The 27,366-nt window shown below is 31.8% G+C and overlaps 1 non-coding gene across 1 annotated transcript; it reads left to right on the forward strand.

The window, feature by feature from the left end:
* The first annotated feature begins 19,191 nt into the window (after nt 1-19,191).
* TRNAT-UGU (transfer RNA threonine (anticodon UGU)) lies at nt 19,192-19,263 on the forward strand. Its single transcript has one exon. It is a non-coding gene; the product is annotated as a tRNA-Thr (tRNA).
* Nucleotides 19,264-27,366: the final 8,103 nt, after the last annotated feature.

Genomic DNA, 27,366 nt, shown 5'->3' on the forward strand with positions numbered 1-27,366 from the left:
CCTCAAAAGGAGGAGGTGGTCTGTTGGCGGATCGCATGGAATTTGTTTGTGAATTCTGGCAGGAAAATTTTAATGCTGAGATTTCTAAACAATTTTGATTTGTATAATTTCGGGTTATTATCTAAGGTTTTTCTATTCATTTTCCTTGTCATCAGACCGAATATGTTCCCGTCCCTGATACAATACTTAAAAAGTAGTATGAGTACGCTAATGAACATGATATCAAATGTCTAGTTATTTATGTTTTGAATCTTTTTGATGATTCTAATGAAGTTTAACTTTTCATGGAAGGTATACTAAAGGTTGGAGAACAGTCCTAGATCACTCTCTGAGGGTGTCTTACTAGCTGAGGAGCATTGACTATGTAGGTTATGCATTCCAATTTAATTTCTTTTGATTGCCATTAACATGGTTTGTATATTCTATACTAGTTTTTGTCCCCTTCCCGACTGTTCCAAATTACGTTTGTATATTCTATACTAGTTTTTGTACCAAGAGTTTTTTTCCTGACTGTTCCAAATTACGTATTTTGATTGTTGGGTTAAAAAGTATATTCGTCCATGTTCCACATCGGGTAATAGGAAGATAAGAGAATTTAAGTAATTATATAAATAGAGATAGTTAATTTGAGTTTTTGATACACAAAAAATGTAGTCTTTTGGATGTATTGGTTAGTTGTGTTTCTAGAGGAGAGAGTATGATAGTTTGTTGAGAGAGTTTTCTATTTTTCATTTAAAAATAGTTTGTTGAGAGGGTTTTCTATTTTTCCGTTCGAAAGTAGTTTGTTTAAAGGGTTTGCAGTTTCTCCATCCAAAAATTGCAATTCAGAGAAGTATTGCAATTTTTCTGTTTAGGGTTTGCAATTTTCTCCTTAATAATTACCCTCCAATTTTAGTGTAGAAATTTTTGCTTCTCTTGTTCTTTTAAGGGTATGCTTCCGCAAGCTTAGAAATTTGTTTTTTTAATTTATTTTCCAACATAACTTTAACCATTATATCATTTGATTGATGCTTGCTTTGATCGCAAACTATGTTCAACTAATCATGCTCAAAATCACTGGTGTTAGTCTGACTAAGTCTTGATTGAATGTGATGGTTTGTCCCTCGTGCTATGAATATTTTTTATTACCTTTTTCCCTCAACATAATAGTGTTAGTTAATGTAACGGATGATATCAACATGTTTCTTTTGCACGTGCTTAAGTTGTTCCGGGAGTTTTTTTCCTGTAGCAGTCTTGGACAACTTAAAGCTTCTTTTGTCTACGAATTTTATATTGTTTTTAATAATTTGTCTTTTCTATTTGCAAATAGAAAATCCACCCACCGGTGTGGGAACAAGCCACCCTAGAGACAATTATTCAGAATTGTTATGTACCCAATCAATTAGTATCTGAAAGCTCGTACATTTTCTTTTTTGTTTTGTTAATTTTAAACTCTATAAACTCCTTAGAATTAAAGTTATTTCCTTTCAATTTTACAACAAATAGCAGAAATATAAGCGTAAGTTTGGTTGATGATGGGTACATATACATATTTGACTTTCTCAACTATTTCAAAAATAAAGCAAGCATACAAAATAAATTAATTATTGTGTCCTCAAGAGGAGGAAGTGGTCTGTTGGCGGAGCGCATGGAACTTGTTTGTGAATTATGGAAGGAGAATTTTAAGGCTGAAATTTCTAAACAATTTTAATTTGTATAATTTAGGGTTATAATCTTGGTTTTTTCTATTCATTTTTCTTGTCATCAGGCCGAATATGTCCCATCCCTGATCCAATACTTATAGAGTGGTATGAGTACGCTAATGAACATGATATCAAATGTCTCATTATTGTTACGGATGCATGTTTCTCCCTGGCTAATTCAGTTTAGGTAATAATATTATTTTTTTTAGTTTCATTGTCAGGTTAGGAAATAAGATTGAAGATTGAGTCATACAAGACACATTATGTTTTGTTCAAATACTTAAACACTTTCGGTTGTATGTATTTTTCCATCTGTTACTACTCAAAGCTCTTTCCTGCTAATGTTTTCAACAAAATAGAAAAAGGTTTTTATTACCTTTTTCCCTCAACATAATAATGCCAGTAAATGTAACGGACGATATCAACATGTTTCTTTTGCACGTGCTTCAATTATTCTGGGTGTTTTCTTCCCGTAGCAGTCTTGGACAACTTAAAGCTTCTATTGTCTACAAATTTTATGTTCTTTCTAATAGTCTGTCTTTTCTTTTTGCAAATAGGTAATCCACCCACCGGTGTGGGGACAAGCAACCCTCGAGACAATTATTCAGAATTGTTATGTACCCAATCGTTTAGAATCTGAAAGCTTGTACACTTTCTTTTTTGTTTTGTTAATTTTAAACTCTATAAACTCCTTAGAATTAAAGTTATTGCCTTTCAATTTTATAATAGTTCCTATGAATGTTGTGCGTGCTCACATGCACCTAAATAGCAGAAATAAAAGGGTAAGTTTGGTTTCTGATGGGTACATATACACATTTGACTTTCTCAACTATTTAAAAAATAAAACAAGCATACAAAATAAATTAATTATTGTGTCCTCAAAAGGAGGAGGTGGTCCGTTGGCGGATCGCATGGAATTTGTTTGTGAATTCTAGCAGGAGAATTTTAATGCTGAGATTTCTAAACAATTTTGATTTGTATAATTTCGGGTTATTATCTAAGGTTTTTCTATTCATTTTCCTTGTCATCAGACCGAATATGTTCCCGTCCCTGATACAATACTTAAAAGTAGTATGAGTACGCTAATGAACATGATATCAAATGTCTAGTTATTATTACGGATGCACGTTTCTCCCCGGTTGATTCAGTTAAGGTAATAATAATATTTTTTTATAGTTTCATTGTCCGGTTAAGACATAAGATTGAAGATTGAGTCATACAAGACACATTTTGCTTTGTTCAAATACTTAAACACATTCGGTTGTATGTATTTGTCCATCTATTACTATTCAAAGCTCTTTTCTACTAATGTTTTCAACAAAATAGAAAAAAGTGACTTAAAAAGATTGATTTTAAATTATGTGAGTCTTGGCATGTTCAATATGCTTGTCGACAATTATTTTCGTCCGTAGACGAAGTGATAACCACCAGAAACTCATAGCTAATGGTTCTTTCAATTGCGTCAAGGAAATAGAAGGAATAGAAAATTTATGTTTTGAATCTTTTGATGATTCTAATGAAGTTTAACTTTTCATGGAAGGTATACTAAAGGTTGGAGAACAGTCCTAGATCACTCTCTGAGGGTGTCTTGCTAGCTGAGGAGCATTGACTATGTAGGTTATGCATTCCAATTTAATTTCTTTTGATTGCCATTAACATGGTTTGTATATTCTATACTAGTTTTTGTCCCCTTCCCGACTGTTCCAAATTACGTTTGTATATTCTATACTAGTTTTTGTAGCAAGAGTTCTTTTCCTGACTGTTCCAAATTACGTATTTCGATGTAATTTTTGTTGGGTTAAATAGTATATTCGTCCATGTTCCACATCGGGTAATAGGAAGATAAGAGAATTTAAGTAATTATATAAATAGAGATAGTTAATTTGAGTTTTTGATACACAAAAAATATAGTCTTTTGGATGTATTGGGTAGTTGTGTTTCTAGAGGAGAGAGTATGATAGTTTGTTGAGAGGGTTTTCTATTTTTCATTTAAAAATAGTTTGTTGAGAGGGTTTTCTATTTTTTCGTTCGAAAGTAGTTTGTTTAAAGGGTTTGCAGTTTCTCCATCCAAAAATTGCAATTCAGAGAAGTATTGCAATTTTTCTGTTTAGGGTTTGCAATTTTCTCCTTAAAAATTACCCTCCAATTTTAGTGTAGAAATTTTTGCTTCTCTTGTTCTTTTAAGGGTATGCTTCCGCAAGCTTAGAAATTTGTTTTTTTAATTTATTTTCCAACATAACTTTAACCACTATATCATTTGATTGATGCTTGCTTTGATCGCAAACTATGTTCAACTAATCATGCTCAAAATCACTGGTGTTAGTCTGACTAAGTCTTGATTGAATGTGATGGTTTGTCCCTCGTGCTATGAATATTTTTTATTACCTTTTTCCCTCAACATAATAGTGTTAGTTAATGTAACGGATGATATCAACATGTTTCTTTTGCACGTGCTTAAGTTGTTCCGGGAGTTTTTTTCCTGTAGCAGTCTTGGACAACTTAAAGCTTCTTTTGTCTACGAATTTTATATTGTTTTTAATAATTTGTCTTTTCTATTTGCAAATAGAAAATCCACCCACCGGTGTGGGAACAAGCCACCCTAGAGACAATTATTCAGAATTGTTATGTACCCAATCAATTAGTATCTGAAAGCTCGTACATTTTCTTTTTTGTTTTGTTAATTTTAAACTCTATAAACTCCTTAGAATTAAAGTTATTTCCTTTCAATTTTACAACAAATAGCAGAAATATAAGCGTAAGTTTGGTTGATGATGGGTACATATACATATTTGACTTTCTCAACTATTTCAAAAATAAAGCAAGCATACAAAATAAATTAATTATTGTGTCCTCAAGAGGAGGAAGTGGTCTGTTGGCGGAGCGCATGGAACTTGTTTGTGAATTATGGAAGGAGAATTTTAAGGCTGAAATTTCTAAACAATTTTAATTTGTATAATTTAGGGTTATAATCTTAGTTTTTTCTATTCATTTTTCTTGTCATCAGGCCGAATATGTCCCATCCCTGATCCAATACTTATAGAGTAGTATGAGTACGCTAATGAACATGATATCAAATGTCTCATTATTGTTACGGATGCACGTTTCTCCCGGGCTAATTCAGTTTAGGTAATAATATTATTTTTTTTAGTTTCATTGTCAGGTTAGGAAATAAGATTGAAGATTGAGTCATACAAGACACATTATGTTTTGTTCAAATACTTAAACACTTTCGGTTGTATGTATTTTTCCATCTGTTACTACTCAAAGCTCTTTTCTGCTAATGTTTTCAACAAAATAGAAAAAGGTGACTTAAAAAGATTCATTCTAAATTATGTGAGTTTTTGGGTACGTAGACAAAGTGATAACCACCAGAAACTCAAAGCTAATGGTTCTTTGAATTGCGTCAAGGAAATAGAAGGAATAGTAAATTTATGTTTAGAATCTTTTGATGATTCTAATGAAGTTTAACTTTTCATGGAAGGTATACTAAAGGTTGGAGAACAGTCCTAGATCACCCTCTGAGGGTTTCTTGCTAGCTTAGGAGCATTGACTATGTAGGTTATGCATTCCAATTTAATTTCTTTTGATTGCCATTAACATGGTTGGTATATTCTATACTAGTTTTTTGATTGCCATTAACATGGTTGGTATATTCTATACTAGTTTTTGTCCCAAGAGTTATCTTCCTGACTGTTCCAAATTACGTATTTCGATGTAATTTTTATTGGGATAAATAGTATATTCGTCCATGTTCTACATCGGGTAATAGTAAGATAAGAGAATTTAAGTAATTATATAAATAAAGATAGTTAGTTTGAGTTATTGATACACAAAAAATGTAGTCTTTTGGGTGTATTGGGTAGTTGTGTTTCTAGAGGAGAGAGTAATATAGTTTGTTGAGAGGGTTTTCTATTTTTCATTTAAAAATAGTTTGTTTAGTTGGGTTTTCTATTTTTCCGTTCGTAAGTAGATTGTTGAAAGGGTTTGCAGTTTCTTCGTCCAAAAATTGCAATTGAGAAAAGTATTGCAATTTTTCCGTTCAGGGTTTGCAATTTTCTCCTTAAAAATTACTGTTTGGAGGGTTTGCAATTTTCTCCTTAAAAATTGCAATTATATGAGATGTTTTATAATTTTCTTATTGAAAAATTTGAAGTTGAATTATAATTTTGAATTTTAGTGTAGAATTGTTTACTTCTCTTATTCTTTTAAGGGTATGCTTCCGCAAACTATGTTCAAATAATCATGCTCAAAATCACTGGTGTTAGTCTCACTAAGTCTTGATTGAATGCAATGCTTTGTCCCTCGTGCTATGAATAATTTTGATTACCTTTTTCCCTCAACATAATAGTGCCAGTAAATGTAACGGACGATATCAACATGTTTCTTTTGCACGTGCTTCAGTTGTTCCGGGTTTTTTTCCTGTAGCAGTCTTGGATAACTTAAAGCTTCTTTTGTCTACGAATTTTATGTTGTTTCTACTAGTATGTATTTTCTGCTTTCAAATAGGAAATCCACCCTCCGGTGTGGGAACAAGCCACCCTAGAGACAATTTATTAGAATTGTTATGTACCCAATTGAGTAGTATCTGAAAGCTCGTACACTTTCTTTTTAGTTTTGTTAATTTTAAACTCTATAAACTCCTTAGAATTAAAGTTACTGGCTTTCAATTTTACAATAGTTCCTATGAATGTTGTGCGTGCTCACATGTGCCCAAATAGCAGAAATAGAAGGGTAGGATTGGTTGTTGATGGGTACATATACACATTTGAGTTTCTCAACAATTTCAAAAATAAAGCAAGCATAAAAAATAAATTAATTATTGTATCCTCAAGATGAGGAGGTGGTCAGTTGGCGCAGCGCATGGAACTTGTTTGTGAATTATGGCAGGAGAATTTTAAGGCTGAGATTTCTCAACAATTTTGATTTGTATAATTTAGGGTTATAATGTAAGGTTTTTCTATTCATTTTTCTGGGCATCAGGCCGAATATGTTCCCGTCCCTGATACAATACTTATAGAGTAGTATGAGTACGCTAATGAACATGATATCAAATGTCTCGTTATTATTACGGATGCATGTTTCTCCCCGGTTGATTCAGTTAAGGTAATAATAATATTTTTTATAGTTTCATTGTTCGGTTAAGACATAAGATTGAAGATTGAGTCATACAAGACGCATTATGTTTTGTTCAAATACTTAAACAGTTTTGGTTGTATGTATTTGTCCATCTGTTACTATTCAAAGCTCTTTTCTACTAATGTTTTTCAACAAAATAGAAAAAGGTGACTTAAAAAGATTGATTCTAAATTATGTGAGTCTTGGCATGTTCAATATGCTTGTGGACAGTTTTTTGGGTCCGTAGACGAAATGATAACCACCAGAAACTCACAGCTAATGGTTCTTCTAATTGCGTCAAGGTAATAGAAGGACTAGAAAATTTATGTTTTGAATCTTTTGATGATTCTAATGAAGTTTAACTTTTCATGGAAGGTATACTAAAGGTAGGAGGACAGTCCTGGATCACTCTCTGAGGGTGTCTTGCTAGCTGTTTGTGGTAGATATGACTATTTGCTTCATTAGTTGAGGTGCATTGACTATGTAGGTTTTGCTTTCAAATTTAATTTGTTTTGAATTCCATTAAGATGGTTTGTATATATTATACTAGTTTTTGTCCCAACGGATCTCTTCCAAACTGTTCCAAATTACGTATTTCTATGTAATTTTTGTTAGTTTAAATAGTATATTCATCCAAGTTTCCCATTGGGTAATAGGAAAAAAATAAAGTTTGAGTAATTATATAAATAGAGATAGTTAGTTTAAGTTTTTCATACAACAGCCAAATGTAGTCTTTTGGGTGTATTGGGGATTTGGGTAGTTGTGTTTCTAGAGGAGAAGGTAAAATAGTTAGTAAAAGAGTTTTCTATTTTGCCATTCAAAAATAGTTTGTTGAGAAGGTTTTTTATTTTTCCGTTTGAAAATAGTTTGTTGAGAGGGTTTGCAGTTTTTCCATCCAAAAATTTTAATTGAGAAAAATTTGGCAATTTTTCCGTCTAGGGTTTGCAACTTTCTCCTTAAAAATTGCAGTTTAGAGGGTTTGTAGTTTTCTCCTTAAAATTGCAATTATATGAGAGAGTTTGTGATTTTGTCATTTTAAAATTTGAAGTTGAATTATAATTTTGAATTTTTTTTGCTTCTTTTCTTCTTTTATGATTATACTTCCACAAGCGTTATTCTTCCAGCAACATTTTAACCATTATATAATTTGATTGTTGCTTGTTTTGATCCCTAACTGTGTTTCAACTAATCATGCTCACACTCACTAGTGTTTGTCTGACTAAGTATTAATTGAATTCGATGGTTTTTTCTTCGTGGTATGAATATTTTTTATTATCTTTAGCGTCAACATAATATTTTCTTCCTCTAACAGTCTTGGACAACTTAAAGCTTCTTTTGTCTACGAATTTTATGCTGTTTCTAATAGTCTCTCTTTTTTGTTTGCAAATAGGAAATCCACCCACTCGTGTGGGGACTAGCCTTACCCTAGATACAATTACTCAAAATTGTTGTGTACCCAATCAATTAGTATTTGAAAGGTAGTACATTTTCTTTTTGGTTTTGTTATTTTTAAACTATTTAGAATTAAAGTTATTGCCTTTTAATTATACAATAGTGCCTATGAATGTTGTGCATGCTCACATGCGCCTAAATAGAGAAAAATGAAAGGTTAGGCTTGGTTGATGATTGGTACATATACACATTTGACTTTCTCAACTATTTCAAAAATAAAGCAATCATAAAAAATTCTTGTTCCCTCAAGAGTAGGAGGTGGTCTATTGGTGGAGCGCATGGAACTTGTTTGTGAATTATGGCGGGAAACGTTTTAGGCCGAGATTTCTAAACAATTTTGATTTGTATAATTTAGGATTTGAATCTAAGGTTTTTCTATTCATTTTTCTTTTCATCAGGCCGAATATGTCCCCATCCCTGATCCAAGTCTTACAGAGCAGCACGAATACGCTAATCAACATGATATCAAATGTACGAATACGCTAATGAACATGATATCAAATGTCTCGTTATTGATTTTAAAGATAAGAGGTTTATGTTTGGATTTTTGTACTCTAAACGCAAGTCCGATACTAAGCCTAACTTAAAATTTTCAACCTAAGCCAAAATTATCTTTTTACTAGTTTTACCAAGGCCAGGGTTTATAGGCAAAATTAATTCTTTTTTAAATAAACATGTATTTCACTAAAATCATGTTTGGATTAGGTTTCAATCGAATCCATATTAATACTGAAAGAGTCCTAGGTTAATCTATTATGCTCCATTTACATAACTTTATCAATGCCAATCTGATTATAAATGTTGTGGTATTTTTGTTGAATTTCTAATAAAATAAACTTATCAATGTTCGTATAATTGTTGAAATGATCTAACAAATAATTTTGTATGAGGATTGGGATGCTCGTAAAGTCCTCTTTTTTATTTTAAATTTATACATGTCACAAATATAAACTTATTAAAAGTAGGACAAATTTATTTCTTTGTAGCGCGCACGCGCACACACACACACATCTATAGGTTGTACACACACATCTATAGGTTGTATTTTCGTTGACATTTCACAATGATGGAAGATTGAGTCATACAAGACACATTAATCTCCTGCACATGATTTGTTCAAATAGTTAAACATTTTCTGTGGTATGTATTTGTCCATCTATTACTATTCCAAGCTCTTTTCTACATACATTTTTCAACGAAATAGAAAGAGGTGACTTAAAAACATTGATTCTGAATTATGTAAGTCTTGGCATGGTCAATATGCTTGTGGAAACATTTTTGGGTCTAGTCCTGGATCACTCTCTAAGGGTGTCTTGGATCATTCTCTGAGGGTGTCTTGCTAGCTGTTGGTGGTAGATATGACTATTTGCTTCATCAATTGAGGAGCATTGACTATGTAGGTTATGCATTCCAATTTAATTTCTTTTGATTTCCATTAACATGGTTTGTATATTCTATACTAGTTTTTTTCCCAAGAGTTCTCTTCCAGACTGTTCCAAATTACGTATTTCTATGTAATTTTTGTTGGTTTAAATAGTATATTCATCCAAGTTCTACATCGGGTAATATGAAGATAAGAGAATTTGAGTAATTATATAAATAGAGATTATTAGTTTGAGTTTTTGATACACAAAAAATGTAGTCTTTTGGATATATTGGGTAGTTGTGTTTCTAGAGGAGAGGGTAAAATAGTTTGTTGGGAGGGTTTTCTATTTTCCGGTATTGCAAATTTACTGTTCACGGTTTGCAATTTTCTCCTTAAAAATTCTAGTTTGGAGGGTTTACAATTTTTTGTTTTGTTTGTTATTTTTCTAACAACATTTTAACCATTATCTTGCTTTGATCCCTAACTGTGTTCAACTAATCATGCTCAAACTCACTGGACTTAGTCTGACTAAGTCTTGATTGAATGTGATGGTTTGTCCCTCGTGCTATGAATACTTTTTATTATGTTTTCCCTCAACATAATAGTGTCAGTTAATGTAACGGATAATATCAACATCTTTCTTTTGCACGTGCTTCAGTTGTTCCGGGCATTTTCTTCATGTAGCAGTCTTGGACAACTTAAAGCTTCTTTTGTCTATGAATTTTATGTTATTTCTAATAGTCTGTCTTTTCTGTTTGCAAATAGGAAATCCAACCACCAGTGTGGCGACTAGCGACCCTATAGACAATTATTCAGAATTGTTATGTACCCAATCGATTAGTATCTGAAAGCTCGTACACTTTCTTTTTGGTTTTGTTATTTTTAAAATCTATAAACTCCTTAGAATTAAAGTTATTGCCTAAAAAATTCTTGTGTGCAGGTGGTCTAAAGATGGAGCACATGGAACTCGTTTGTGAATTATGGCAGGAGAAGTTTAAGACTGAGATTTCTAAACAATTTTGAGATGTAAAATTTAGGATTATAATCTAAAGTTTTCTATTCATTTTTGTTGTCATCAGGCTAAATATGTCCCCATCCCTAATCCAAGTTGTACATAGCAGTATGAGTACGCTAATGAACATGATATCAAATGTCTCATTATTAAGGATGCATGTTTCTCCCAGGCTAATTCAGTTAAGGTAATAATAATATATTCAGTTGTAAGCTAATGTAACTGATGATATCAACAAGTTTCTTTTGCACGTGCTTAGTTGTTCCGGATGTTTTCTTCCTGTAGTAGTCTCGGACAACTTAAAGTTTCTTTTGTTTACGAATTTTATGTTGTTTCTAAAATTCTGTCTTTTCTGTTTGAAGAAACGAATTCCACCCACTGGTGTGGAGAGTACCCTTTCCCTAGACACGATAATTCAGAATTGTTATGCCCAATCGATTAGTATCTGAAAGCTCGTACATTTTCTTTTTGGTTTTGTTATTCTTACACTCTATAAACTCTTAGCATTAAAGTTATTGGCTTTTCAATTATACAATATTGTCTATATGCGCCCAAATAGCAGAAATACTTAAGAGGAGTGGGCTTGGTTGCAGATGGGTACATATACACATTTGACTTTTTCAACTGTTTTTAAAATAAAGCAAGCATCAAAGTTCTTGTGTGCCCAAGTGGTCTGTTGGTGGAGCGCATGGAACTTGTTTCTGAATTATGGCGGGATAAGTTTAAGGGACATTTCTAAACAATTTTTCTTTGTATAATTTAGGATTATAATCTAAAGTTCTTCTATTCATTTTTCTTTTCATCAGGTCGAATATGTCCTCGTCCATGATCCAAGTCTTACAGATCAGTATGAATATACTAATGAACATGATATCAAATGTCTCATTATTATTATGGACGTAGGTTTCTCCCTAATTGATTTAGTTAAGATCATAATATATTTTTTATAATTTCATTGTCCGGTTAAGACATAAGATTGAGTTTGAAGTGAAATTAAACAAATTTTGGGATATTACAAATAATTGAATTTATTTGTTATAAAATTTAACATCAAATATTAAATTTCGTTAGAATGCTACATTTTTTTATCAAATTAATATTTTAAAATTTAACCTATAGTTTTCAAATGGACAAATAAATACTTTAAATTATGTATAAAATATAATTCTTAATTATAAATGCAGTTATATGTAACAAAATTAAACTCCAACTATAAAAAAATGGCTACCACTTATAATCCATTACTTATAAATGTTGTATAATTGAAATAAAAGAGTTATATCAATTGAATTAAATTAATTGTATTTCTTGCAAATTAATGGTATAGTAAAAACAACATCATCATGCTTATTTAAATACTCAAATCATCAATTTTTCAAAAAAAAAAAAACCAAATCATTATCCAATTAATAGACACATTCAACAATCACATTCACTACCTTTTTATACTATCAAGTCAATGCAAAATTGAGAGGTTTTATCTTATATTTTAAAGTTAAGTAAAGATTTCACAAGGATTTAATGTCAGAAGCTATGAACATTTAAAGAGGATTCAGATCGAAGATCTTTATTTTTAGTATTATTCAAATTGTGATTGTACTAAACAAATGTATAAATTTGTGAAAATCATAATGAAAGAACAACAAATTTTCAATGAAAAATTATTGGACAGCGATGACGAAATTTTGGACCACAATACATCAGGTGTAATCTTTTCTTCTCTCTCACATCTAGTGTACTATTTTGTTAGATTGAAAATACAAACTTTCTTATTGTTGATTAAATGAGAAAAACTATAATGTTAGATAGAGAGAGGTCATAAAGGTGAAATTTTCTACTGTATTTTGACATATTTTATAATTTCTTTTTTGTTTTATTTTATCTTTTTTATTAAGTTCTTAATGTTATATATAGATAGTTGTTAGTGTTTTTATTGGCCGATTGACATATATGTTTGGCTAAAACATAATAGCAGTAAAACATAATATTAATGTGAATCTTGCAAGTTTATAAAGAACAAAACAGGTTTAAGCAAGATGTTAGGAGGAATGTCATGACATCAACTCATGACATCGCGCCTGCATAACTGGAAGGAAGATTCAGTTTGTACTTAACAAATACAGAATATTCCATGTGAATATTATGTAATCCTATGTGGCGCATATTTAAAGGTCAAAAGAATAATTGAAGAATCAGATCAGAAGATTGAAGATTCATGAAGAATCAGATCAGAAGATTGGATTCAGCAGTTTCTAATTTAGGAAACTCAGGATTGAAAGACCTTATTTGTAGCAGAATATTTTCTGCATATTTGTAACAGCAAAGTGTTGCAATTTGTAAGCCCAAGTCCAATTGGGATCATGTTATAAATAGGAAACTTTTGTAACCTAGAAAATATAGAAAACCTGGTTTTAACGATGTAGTCATTAGGGTTTCTATAGGTAGACCACCCAGGTTGTGGGATGGCTGCCTTGTCTTTCTCGAAACCTGTAGGTTAGAGAAGTGATTGTCCTCACTCGAAACCTGTAGGTAAGAGTTGAGTATTGTAAGCTTGATTGAAGCTGTGAAGCAGATCAAGTATGTGTTCATTGTTAATTGTGTAAATAGCTGTTGCAGGGTTGTACCAGTTAGGTATCACCAGGGAGTGAGCAAAGGTTTTCTTATCTTGGATGGAGTTCTGAGATAGAGATTGCATTGGGCAGTGACTAGGTAAACCAGAGGTTGTTTATTTGTAAACCAGAGGTTGTTTATATAAAATAGTACTACTGATAGTGAAATCTTCTTCCTGGCTTGGTAGCCCCCAGAGTAGGTAGTTAGACCGAACTGGGTTAACAATTAACTGTGTTATTTATCTTCTGCATTGTTTGTTCAGTTATGAATGTTATGACTTTGTCTATAACATCAGGTTCAGAAGTGTTAGTTGTTCCTGTACAGAACCATGTAAAAATTATAATCTGGTTATGTGTGCTGAACATGTGTGATCCCAAGTCTCATTGACTCTTTCCTAAGAGTAATTAAATAATGGGGGATCTTTGTATTCTGCTTGTGCTACATTAATAACAGATCAGATGTCTTGACATCAGGATTGACATCCCAGTCTGTCAGAATTTTCAATAGTTATTTGTGACAGTATTATGGTTCACACCAATTATAAAACCATGACAAATAAAAAAATATGGTGAATAAAGCAATACTTTTATTTTTTTTCAAAATAAAATACAATTGACTGAACATTTACTATTCAACTTGTATTTTGCTCATTTTGTGCTTATGAAATCTTTTGGATGGTGTCATATAATATTAATATTAATAAAGATGATACTAAACATAACATATTTATCCATTGTATTATATATCACAAAGGACATAATCACTTGTTTTTTTATGAAGACTCATGTGACATTCATCTAAACCATTCTCCTCGGTGCCATTTTGCAATGGAGTGGAATTAAGATAGAATTCAAATTTAAAGTATAATTTGTAACTAAAAAATGCACATCATTATGTTTGAAAAAGTATAATATGACGGGTCATTAATGTTCTTTGTGTCCTCAGTCCTCTATGAGATTTATTCTTAAAATTCTACTACATTCATATTAAGTAAAATATTTATGCGTAACAATAATTTTGAATATATTTTATCAAAGAAAAAAATTCATTTATAAACAACACAAATTTAAACACAAATTATTTCATATTTTAAATAAATTAATACAAATGAAAAAATAAATTATAATATAAAATTTAAGGAATGAAACAATAATAAAAATAACAAAATAAAACACATAAAAACAAAAGAAAGTATAGTCATAATAATGAAAATAGTGAAGTTGGTATGAAAAAACAAAAATGAAAACGATATTGATTTGAAGGAAAAAAAAAGAAAGAGTGGTTGTTGCTTATGAGATTTACTAGAAGTTGAATATAGCTTTTAGCTATGATAAAAGAAAAAAAATCAATGTTAAAAAAAAAAACAGTTGGCTAAAAAATCTAAAGTTTTAATATTTTCCTAGGCATAAAGTAAGATTATTGCAGAAAATGGAGGTTAATTTCGAGAACATAGTAAATTATATTTTAGTCTTTCTTTCTCTCTAAAAAACTCAAATTAAAAAAATATATATAATTTTACTCAACTAAAGATTTTGATATGCTTCTTTCCCCTTAACTATTTAAAAAAATTAAACCAAATACTATTCAATTAAAATATTTTCAAAAACTCCCAACCATATAGATTTTAGAGGATAATCTTATATATTTCATTTAATGACAAGATTTGATAAATCATGAATATTTCACACATGCAAATCAAATAAATATTTTTATTTTTTTTTTAAATCAAAAAAGGATTACATTTATAATCCAAAAAAAAACACAAATGGGGAACAAGCCAAAACCTCTTAAGAACAAAGTCTATGTCTAGAGGTTCCCTTCTTGTCCAGTAAGTAATCCTTAGTAATATCCTTATGCATAAAATTAAATCAGGTGATCTTTTTGCTTTTTAAGCCGATACTAGCTAGAAAATCCGCACAAAAATTGGCTTCACAAAATATATGAGTGATCCTGAAATCAATAATAAGAGTGTATGCCCAGCACGTAAGCCAACGAGATTTGATTTTCCAAGGCACCAAATTAGAGTTCGAAAAATCCTTCACAACCAAAATACAATTTGATTCCAGCCATAGCTTTAACCATTGCATCTGTTTGGCTTTCTCAATTGCATAAATTGCAGCAAAAAATTCACCCATAACTGGGGAGCCAGCATCTAAAAAATCATTGAAGCTAAGAATGTGATTTGCTTGACCATCCTGAAAGATACCTCCACAGGAAGCAACCACAGGAGAACCGACTGCCACCCCGTCAATATTACACTTAATCCATCCTCTAGCTGGAGGACTCCAAATGACATCCATCGTGGTTGAGCGAGGACAAGGATGGAGATTCACGCCAAAACTCTTAAGATAGGAGAAGCTATGCAGAGAACCATCGGCCTTCTTTTTAGTAAGATTTCCAACCAATTTTGCTCTTGTCATAATGTTGGAGATACAAGTCTTCCAATGAATGTTTTTGTTTTCAAACCTATGCAAATTGCGAGCCTGCCAGATTTGATAGAGAATGAATACCAAGCTAGCTTTGATCACAGCCAAAGCTTAAGGACTCCAAGATCTCTTGAGCACATGGATGCAGTCACCCAACAAAAAAATAGGAGAAGGAATAGAAAGGAGAGAACTAAACCATTTCCAAAGGTTAGTAGCATAATGGCATTCAAAGAACATATGGGTGGTAGTTTCAATGGATCCATGACAAAGAGAGCATTTCGAAGGAAATGAGAAACCCCTCTGAGCAATATTTTCATCTGTAGGAACTCTGTTATGCAGGAGCCTCCAGAATAAAGTAGAATGAGCTGGTGCAGAATCTTTTTCCAAGGAAGGAAGCCCATTTATTAGAACAAGAAGATTTCTTGAGTAACTTATATGCATGCTTAATAGTTAGCATCCCATTTTCCACATTTTTCCAAGCCAAGAAATCCTCAATGTCCAATTCAGAAATGTAGTAGGCAGAGATTGTATCACGAATGTTAGGCGTAGCTAGAATGAAGTTGTCATGAAGAGACCAATTATTGTTTTTCCACCAGTCAGCCACCTTTGTAGTAAGATTAGCATGAAATTTATCAGGAATTTTGTACTTAAAAGCCAGAGGTTCCCCTGCCCAATTATCCAACGAAAAATTGATTTTCTTGCCATTGCCAATAATCCAAACACTGTTTTCCACCACCATATCATACTGCTCCTTAAGACCTTTCCATAAAGCAAACTTTATGGAGCACTTAATCATTTTACCATTTCTAAACACTCTTGCAACCAATAGAGTAGACCAAGCTTGACATCTGTTGAGCAACTGCCAGCAGAGGTATAAATTAATAGCCTTATTATAGTGTTTCAAAGAAATTATTCCAAGTCATCCTTCATATGTTTTGTTGCAACATTTATTCCAAGCTACGATAACCAATTTCCTTTTCTCCACATTGCCACTCCAAATGAAATTATTTGTCCAAGTGTCTATACTTTTGATGATGCTCGAGGACCAGACATAAATGGTGATATTATGCACCCTCATACTCTGAATCACAGTCTTGACCAGGAGGACTTTGCCTGCCATGGATAACAACTTAGCTTCCCAAGTTGCTAATATGAGCTTGATTCTACCTGCAAGAGAAAGGAAGTGAATAGCTTTAGGTTTTCCTATAAAAATGGGGACACTCAGATAAAAATGGGAGGAACGGCTTTAGAAAAACCAATAATCTCAGCCAGTCTGCTATGTCTAGCCATGGATAGGCCACCAGCATAAATAATGGATTTCAAACCATTACAAATCAAGCTAGAGTCAACTACATACTCCATGAGAAGTTTGGAAATGGAAGAAAGAGACTTAATATCACCCCTGCAGAAAATCATTATATCATCAGCAAATAAAGTGTGGGAAGGAACTTGACAAAACCTGTTAACTTGTATGAGATTCAGTTTGTTATATGAAATTAGCTCAGAAATGCCTCTGTTGAGGACATCCTTAGCAAGGTAGAGAGCCATTGATTGACTTAGCTCATATGTTTTAACAGAGTCGCCACCGCGCTTTATTATTTCCAAAGGAAATGGGAGAAAGAACGATTAAAAGCCACAGAAGTTTTTAAAATCAAAACTAATAAACTTATCAGAGATTTGGGTAAGGGGGTTTGTTATGCAAGGGGAAGGTTTTAAGCACCCCTCACATCTATGGTACTCCATAGGAACCTCTTTGAAAATATTATTATTGTTGTTGTTATAAAATACCTTTGTGTTTTTGTTTAAATATAGTAGGAGGATGAGAAAAGAAGATTTTAAAAGTGAGCTTGGTAAGATATTGCATCTTACGCCTACATATCTCTTAAGTGCAATAGGGAAGTCAGAGCTTTTGTAGTTCCTCTTAAAAGTAAATTAAAGGTCAAGTGGCAAAATATTTTAAGGTGTTGAGCTTTAACAATACTCAACGTGTTTTTAAAATGTTAAGCTTTAACAATACTTAACAAGTTTTTAAAAGGAGTCAAGCTTTAACAATATAAGGCAAATTAAAGGTTTAATAAAAGAAGTTGGTTGAGCTTTAACAATATAAAACCAATGATTGATTTAAAAAGGTTGAGTTTTAACAATATAAAACCATTCTATTATGTATTGTCATTCAATGGTGCATTTATCTTATTATTTATATATATAGATGATATTGTCACAACTATTAGTGATCAATGGGGAGTACTCTAGTTGAAATAACTTTTCTCTTAATTAATTTTTTACTAAAAGACTTTGATTTTTATTTTTATTTTTATGTTCACTATTCTTGACCAAATGTATATTGAATTCTAATATAGTTGATATTCATATGGGGTACAAATGTCAAACGGCTACTTTATTAGAGATATATGTTGATTGGTTGGGAAATTAAATTAACTCACTATGACTCGTCTATACATTTGCTTTGTCATCAACGTGGTAAGTGAGTTATTAAATTCTCTGTGTCAAGAGCACATGTATATTGTAATTAAGATTATCAAAATACATCAAAGTTACTCTAAGAAATTGTCTTATTTATGAAGATGAAAGAGATACTCGTATAGTAGAATATGATGTTGATTTGGAAAGTAATTCACTGCTAGGTATTGTATATTTGTTGGAAAACGTGATATTTTTAAAAAGTAACAAACAAAGCGTAATATCAAGATCTAGTGTTGAGCATATGTACATATGATATTAGTAACTTATGAAATCATTTGTTTGTAATAGTAAATTAAAGAGTTTCAATTTAAAATTACAAGGAGGCAATAATATTTTAGATAAATTCTTAGATATTCATGATAAGTAATTGAATATCAATGCTTTTAGTGTAAATTAATTTAGAATTTAAATTTATTTTAAAATAAAATAATTGTAAAAATGTCATGTTATTGAAAAATAGTATTTGATTAGACAAAATTATTTATACCCAACTAGATTTAAGGATATTGAAATGTTGATATAGTTTTTAATAAGATTACAAAATATATAAATAAATTCTTATTTTTTTGAAAAAATATCAAATTAGACGATATTGTCACAAGTTTTACATTTTGATTATTAATTGATAGATATTTTGATGAAACTATATGAGATTTAAACTTGACGAATAGTATTTGATATTTAAATTAAATAATATATTTTTGTATATTTTATTAATAAAATTAATATTAATGATTATATTGATTTACTTTTAGAGTCTATACAAAATTTTGTGATATAGTGTAAGACATGTAGTTTTATACATTTGTCTCTAGTATGCTCTCTCTTTTTTCTTTCACTCAACGTGTACAATTCATACAAGTTCAAGTAGCTTCAACTCATAAAGTTGAAGGATGTGAGAGGTGTGGATTCAATCAAGCATGACCAACAGCGTGAGTGAACTACATGTCTTATATTATTAGCCAGAAAATTATTCCAATTTGTATAAAAAACTGACATTTATAATGTTTATAAATAACTATGCTTAGAAATTTGAAACAACAAGCCCTTATAGCTCAGTGGTAGAGCGCCAGTCTTGTAAACTGGAGGTCCGCAGTTCGATCCTGCGTGAGGGCAGCTGGCTAGTTGTTTTCTATCTTTCTTGCAGTGAGACTTCTGTGAATCTTTTTACCTGGTCTGTGATAGTGTAACTCTTGTTCAAGACATGGAGATGGAGTACATAAACTAAGACCATCTTCATGCATGTCGTAAAGTTTTTCTGATTGTTACCAGAACTATGATGTCAATTGAAAGGTGAGAAAAACACAAGAAATTGAGGTGGTTAAATTATGTATGATTTTTAAAGCTTTTTGTTAACACACAAACAAACAAGGTAGCAACAGAAAATAAAGAGAGTGTGGATAGAGAAAAACATACAAAATTTATATTGGTTTACCCGTACTAGACACTATTCTCGTCCCCACACTCTGAGACTTTCAATATAGTCAAACCCGGTTACTGATAACCATTAAGACAAATTAGTCATTGATTTCTTTACTTCACACTGGACTTCTTTTCTGTACAATTGTAGGACTTCCTTGCATCATACTATGAGACTTCTTTTCCTTAAACCTTTAAGGACTTCCTTGTCTCACACTAAGGGTTTTCACAAATTATAAATATATTTGTTTATAACAACTCACAGAGAGTGATAGACTCAGTAAAGATCGATTACAATTGATAACTTTCATAATAAAGAATTATGATTAATTGCACTTGTGTGTGTAGCTGTTTGTTCTTTGTCAATTATAATCTATTTTTTAATTTTAATAAAATTAAATATTTATTTATCTTACGGGTCACAGTCAACACAATATTTAATTTATTTTAATTGATCATTACACACTTTCTCTATCTTAATTAAAATTTAAAATTTCTCTCACATTTTTTTTTTCACACTTTCTTACTTTCTTTTTAAATTTTTTTCTCTATTTATTTATTACTCCTAAAAATATCTATTTTTTAATTTTAATAAAATTAAAAATTTTGTTTTATCACGGGTCACTGTCAACATAATATCTATTTTATTTTAATCAATCATTTTCTTTATTTGAGTGATAATATTTTTTTTTTAATTTTCTCCATCTCAAATTTTTTTATGATTATTTAATGCAATTAAATTTATATGATTATTATTCATTTTATATTTGTATTTAAATATATTTTGTATTGCTTCAAAGATTTTTTTTATTTCACGGGTCATTATCAATACAATATCTATTTTATTTTAATCAACAACTACTATTAATTGAGAGATAATTTTTATTTTTAAATGTTAAAATTTCATTTTTTTTCTACAAGTTACAATTTTTTATATATAATTATTTATTATCATTGAATTTATATGATTTTTTCATTTATAATTAAACAATTTATTTTAAATTAATATGTATCTAATTAAATTTTATACAATATCAAATAAATTTACCCGTGCTTCAGCACGGGTATCTTACTAGTTCACAAATTATAAATATATTTGTTTATAACAACTCACAGAGAGTGATAGACTCAGTAAAGATCGATTACAATTGATAACTTTCATAATAAAGAATTATGATTAATTGCACTTGTGTGTGTAGCTGTTTGTTCTTTGTCAATAATATAATGAAAATCAAAGCTTATAATGTATTTAGAATGTTGTCGTAGTGATTCGGTAATAGTACAGTTATTGATCACCTTTAATATTTGAATTTAATTCTTTTATATAGGCCTTGGATATTTGATTTTTTTTCAATTATTTGTCCTTTCCAATCATATGTCCATTGGGAATGGAGTCGTTGGAATTGTACAATCTATACGGAACTTTATCCTTTCATTCTTTATACTGACACAATTGTCATATTGTGAATTAAGAGAACATTTTCTGTGGTGACTTAACATAGTAGATCTTTCGTCATTTGGGCACAGTTGATCAATTTTTCATCTAGGCATTAGTGGTTACTTGCATTGAATACAGATGATCATGTTTGTCTAAATGCACATGATCATGTTTGCCTTGAGGTCTAGATGATCAACCTTGTTGACTTTTTCACAAATGATCATTTTTTTTTCTAAGGAGCATGATCATATATCTATCTAGATGTAAATGATCATTTTTTTTCTAAGGAGCATGATCATATATCTATCTAGATGTAAATGATCATTTAGACTCTAAGATTAAATTATCAAACTTGTTGACTTTGGCACAAATGATCATTGCTCTATTTTGAGGAAGATGATTATTTTCTCCTTTCTTATATATGATTAGAAATGGTTCAACACATGGAAACACACAATTATATTACCAATGAATCTAAATTATATTGTTATTGTCAAAACTCCATGTTTAAAGGCAGGGGCGGCCCAGAGCAAGTGCAACAAGCTCTATTGCACCGGGCCCCCAAACTTAAAGGGCTCATTTTTATAACATAAATACAAGCCTTGTTTTGAGAATTTGAAACAAACTTAATTAAACTAGTTATAATTATAATACTCCTATAATATAATATAAATTATTATAAGTGGCCCCACATACACTTTGCACAACAATTATAACACAATCCAAATCTGAGATACTTGTTTTATAGTTTTTTCTTCCTTGAGACATTTTTAAATATTCAATGTGAGATTCTTGTCTTCTATCTTTATAATTTCGTGATATTCACCTCTTTTTAGTTATTATTATTTACACAAACTCTCTTTTACTTTTATTTTTTTATTACTTGTTTGAATTAGTATTCAAATATTTATACTTGTAAGTATTTGTAAGAACAATAAGCTCTACAACACATAATCCTAAATTTCGAGAGATTTCAAATTTCAAAAATTTTATTTATTTTTTATAAATATTATTAAAACAATTATAATAAAAATTTAATAAATTAAAAAATATACTATGATAAAAACTAAACATATGAAAAAATCAAATTAATTAAAAGGGCAAAATAATTATAATTAAAATTATTTTTAATTAACATATGATTATTTTTTAATATGTTTTTTTAATTATTATAATTATATATATTTTAAAATTTTAAAATCATTTTTAAAATTATAACAGGGCCTCCAAATTAATCGGGCCGGCCCTGTTTAAAGGTTATTGTTCTTTAAACCATTTTTGTTTCAACGCACCCAAAATAAAACTTAAAAAAAATCCCATAAATTTAATCTTCATCTTAAACTTTTCTTCATTTGTCTTTGGGTCACTCATAATCTGCATCATCTCATAAGGCTTGTTTTTCGAATATCTGATGACATCATTTGAATAAGTTTTGTCTTTAAAAGGTCTTAGACTTGATGATGGCTTCATTGAACCGGGCAAGATATATAGCCCCTCAACAACTTCAAATGACCCTATTGAATGTTGAATAGGCTGGTGGTAGACATCTTCTTATGACGAATGGCATCGAAATGGTGTACGATTTTCCTCACCAATTCTTGATAAATGGCGATGGAAACTCATGATAGACCCATGTACCATCGCAAGGCTGCATCCCGAAAGGTGCTAGACAATAATTTGCACTTTAGGAAATCAGGCACTCTAATGATGACCATATGTGTGTTAATGGAGGCGATGTTTTCATAAATATCACTACGTCCATCAAACTTCCAGGGAGGGAGGTTTGAATCCTTCAGAGACAAGCGTTTGCCATATTTCGTCTGAAAGTGGATGGGGATCCAGCATTTCTATCTCCTCTAGGGGATTTGTCTCTTGCCGGCGTTGTCGGATATTGAGGACATTTTCCTCCAAGATCTGATTGTGATGGCGTAGTTCAACCATGGTGGCGTGCATCTCCGCCATGGCATTAGCGTCACTACTTACTCCAATATCTTCCAGCATATGGGAAGGTGTGACACTAAATGTGATTATTGTAGAAGAATGTGTGGCCCATATTAGTTATACTGGGCCCCACGGTGGACGCCACTGTACTGGCCCAAAATTATAGGTGTGTGTGATATCTCTATAAGGGTATGAGATACTCAGATGCCTTAGTAGGTTTATAAGAGTTTTTGATGGTTAGGGCATTCCCACAGCGACGAGAGACCCTGTATGGTGGTGTTACAACGTCTACGGTATTTTTAGAGGACCATCTCGCATGAGGTGAGTGGCTCTGTATGCAAGCATTGTGCTTAGGGTATGAATGAGTTGTCTTTCTCCTGTTAGGGAAGAAGTATTCATAGAGTCCCTTGGGCCTAAGATTTAGGAAAACCTAAGAGATAGTAATTGTTCCCCTTGATTGAGGGAGGTTATTGACTACATACTCTTTAGGAAGTCGTGGTATGACTCAATCAGCATAACTGGTGAAGGGATAATGGCATTGTGAACATGAATTATTATAAAGTCGAGCCCCCATATTCAACAAAGATAACACTTAAGCATCACCTAATGGGGCGGGAACCCTTGTGTCGCCCTTATTTAAAAACCCTCACAAATCTAACATTACATACCAATATCAAAAAGCATCAATGTGTTAAATCAATGTGATGCTCTTTAAAGGATTTACAATGAAAAATATTTTTTCATTTTTGAATCATAAAGGATGGAATTCAAACACAACCATTTTAACCTATCAATCAAGAAACATATACCTTTAAATGGCACCACTCATAAAACCTTATTTCATAATTCTCGTAGATCTATGATGTCATCAATAGTGATTTTATATCACACTAACATCAATTTCCTCTTTTTCTTAGACTAAAACAGTTCGTGGTCACACAAAAATAACTAGAATCAGAGATGATGGAATCTAAACAGAAAGAAGAAGAAGTTGCGAAGCAAAGTGGGTTGTGATATATGCGTTCATGAATGAATGAACAAAATAATATTTAGGATTCTTGCGATGATAAACACGAGAGACTGCACTAAAGACTTTTAATTTCTATGTACTTTGCGTGAAGTTAAAATTCAATTATATTTTTGTCATTATTTTTATATTATTATTACAATTTAATATACTATATAATATTAAATAATAATTTATGACGTGTAATTTCACATGATCAAATGACTAGGAATGACATTTATACTCATGCTCAATGAATATTTGTAATGGGTAAGTAAAAATCCACAAAATGGATACAGACGCGGATAATTATCCATTAAAATAAATGGATGTGGGTACCTTAGTACCAATGTTTTAAAAATTGGACCAATTATCGAACTCATGAGGGTATTGGATCACTAATTTATTGGTCAAACTAATGGGTGATTGGGTCATTAGTTTAATTGCATGACTACACCAAAAACCTCGATTAAATAAATTTATCACTTTAATAAATTGATATAGGTATTAATTTGATCGAATCAGATTACTCGTTCTCTAAAAAAAATCACTAACAGCTAATAGAAACCAATGATATCAATCACATATTCAATCACATATGAGGGAAAGTTCACCTCGATTTACCTTTTTTCTCAGGAAGTGAAATCTAGCTTATATTGAGATATTATTGGGATTTGTTGAGATATTATTGAGATTGATATTATCAATATAATATCAAATCAAATAAAATCTAATAATATCAAATATAATCCAAGTTGTGTAAGCCCAAGTCCAATTCGGGTTGTATATAAATAGTCATAGTCTGTATCAATATTTGTACAATTCGATTCACTAATATAATCCTTATTTCCTTATTCTCTCTATTCTCTCCTCACTAAAAGTGTCTCACGCACTAACAAATTGGTATCTAGAGCTCCTGGTTATTGTTCTTGAGAACTTCACGTCAGAGATCGTATTTCCAAGGAAAGTGAATCAATCATTGCAAAGATGAATGGTACTAATGGCATTCTGAATTCTCTTCCAATGCTTGACGGAAAAAATTGGATTCGATGGAGAAAATAGACGCAATCTCTGTTTGGCTTTCATGAAACCCTAGAAGTGCTTATTAATGGAGTTCCTGTGATGGCAGCAAATGCATCCGACTCACAAAAAACTACCCACGCCGAAGCCAATAAGAAGGATTGCAAGGCTACGTATTGCATTCAAACGGCGGTTGATTCTGCAAATTTCGATAGAATCTCTCATGTTGAATCAGCGAATAAGGCATGGGATATTCTTGTCAAATATTATGAAGGTGGTGAGAAACTCAAGGTTGTGAAATTGCAGACCTTGCATCGACAATATGAATTATTATCGATGGGAGAAGACGAAAAGTTTGCAATGTGTCGAAGGTGCAGAAACTCGTCCATCTCATGAAGAGTTGTGGTAAAACCCTAACTGATAAGATGATAGTTGAGAAGGTAATGTGTATGTTGACCTCTCACTTTGATCATGTTATTGTAGCTATTCAAGAACCCAATCAACTTGAAACCCTAAAATTGGAAGATTTGGTTGGTTCGTTTGAGGCGCATGAGATTAGGATTCTGGAAAGGAAAGGAGTTTCAGATTCGTTACAAACTTTGCAGACTCAGTCATGGAAAAAGAATGGTGGTTCCAACAAATTCAAAGGCAAATTCGACAAGACTCGGGGCAAGAAGCCTTGATCGAACTCTCACAAGCAGCGGGTCGAAGATATATCTTCTGAATCCTCGAAAGGAGGAGGTGGAAACTATCGAAAGGATAAAGAAGATAAGAAAGGTAAAGGTGTGCAGTGCTATCACTGTGAGAAGTGAGATCACTTGTCGAAACATTGTTGCTACAAGATAGACAATGGATCGACAAAAGGAAATGGCGAAGGAGCGAACCTTGCATGCCAAGATTCAGATGACTTTCAAGGTATGATGGTTATGGCTGCTGTTGCAGATAACCATGTCGAATCCAAGATCTGGTTCCTCGATTCAAGTTGTTCGAATCACATGACTGGTCAAAAGGTGTGGTTGGATGATTTCGGCAAATCAAAGAAGAGCAAGGTAAAACTTACTGATAATAGTTCATTGCAAGTAGAAGGTACTGGCAACATAGTTTTTCACATGAGTAATGGAAGGAAAACTATGATCAAAGATCTGCTATATGTACCTGGTATGAAGTGCAACCTGTTAAGTGTTAGACAACTGGTCGAAAAAGGTTTCTTAGTTGTCATGAAAGATGGAATTTTAAAATTGTTCGACACCCAGAACAATTTGGTCTTAAAATCTCCTCTGTCGAAGAACAGGACGTTTAAGACCATGATCAATTAGACTGAAGTACAATGTCTAGAAACTGTTATCGACCACAAGGATAGTTGGTTATGGCATTTGAGGTTTGGACATTTGAACTTTCGATCACTCAATTAACTAATTACTCAAGATATGGTTACTGGTATTCCAAGTCTTGAGATGCCTGACAAATTCTATGAAGGTTGTTTAGTTGGAAAGCAATCCAAAAACTCTTTTGCTTCGACTATGCCAACGAGATCATTCTGCATACTCGAAATGGTACACTCAGATGTATGTGGTCCATTCGAAGAACATACCCTTATTGGAAACAGATATTTTGTTTTGTTTATCAATGAGTTTAGTCAAAAGTTGTAGCTCTATGTGATCAAGAGAAAGGACGAGGTATTTGACATCTTTAAGAGATTCAAGATACTTGTCGAAAACCAGAGTGAGAAGAAGCTCAAAGTTCTGCGAATAGATGGAGGTGGAGAATACACATCCAAGATGTTCGAAGAATTTTGTGTCGAACATGGTGTTGATCATGAAGTAACTGCTCCTTATACTCCTCAACATAATGGAATTGCCGAAATAAGGAACATAACCATATTGGATATGGCGATATGCATGTTGAAGTAGAAGAATATGCCAAAGTTTTTATGGGGTAAAGTTGTTTCGACTGCAGTTTATATCCTGAACAGGTGCCCTACCAAGAAGTTGAGGAATAAGGTTCCTGAAGAAGTATGGAGTGGCAAACGACCATCAGTGAGTCATTTTGCTCTACTTCCAGGGGTTGAACCAATCAACTATAGCGAGGCTTTAAAGATTCAACTGTGGAAGTTAGCTATGGTCAAAGAGTTACAAGCAATCGAAAGAAACAACATATGGGAGCTAGTCGAATTGCCAGCACATAAAAAAGCTATCGACGTAAAGTGGGTGTTCAAACTGAAACACAATGTTGATGGGTTAATAGCAAGACATAAAGCAAGATTAGTAGCTCGAGGATTTCTTTAAAGAGAATGGCTCGACTACTTTGAAGTATTTGCTCCAGTAGCAATATTGGGGACTGTTCGACTAGTGGTAGCATTGGCGTGCAGTCAAGCCTGGTCGATATTTCATTTAGA

The sequence above is a fragment of the Vicia villosa genome, linkage group LG5, assembly GCF_029867415.1.
Source record: "Vicia villosa cultivar HV-30 ecotype Madison, WI linkage group LG5, Vvil1.0, whole genome shotgun sequence".
Lineage (NCBI taxonomy): Eukaryota > Viridiplantae > Streptophyta > Magnoliopsida > Fabales > Fabaceae > Vicia > Vicia villosa.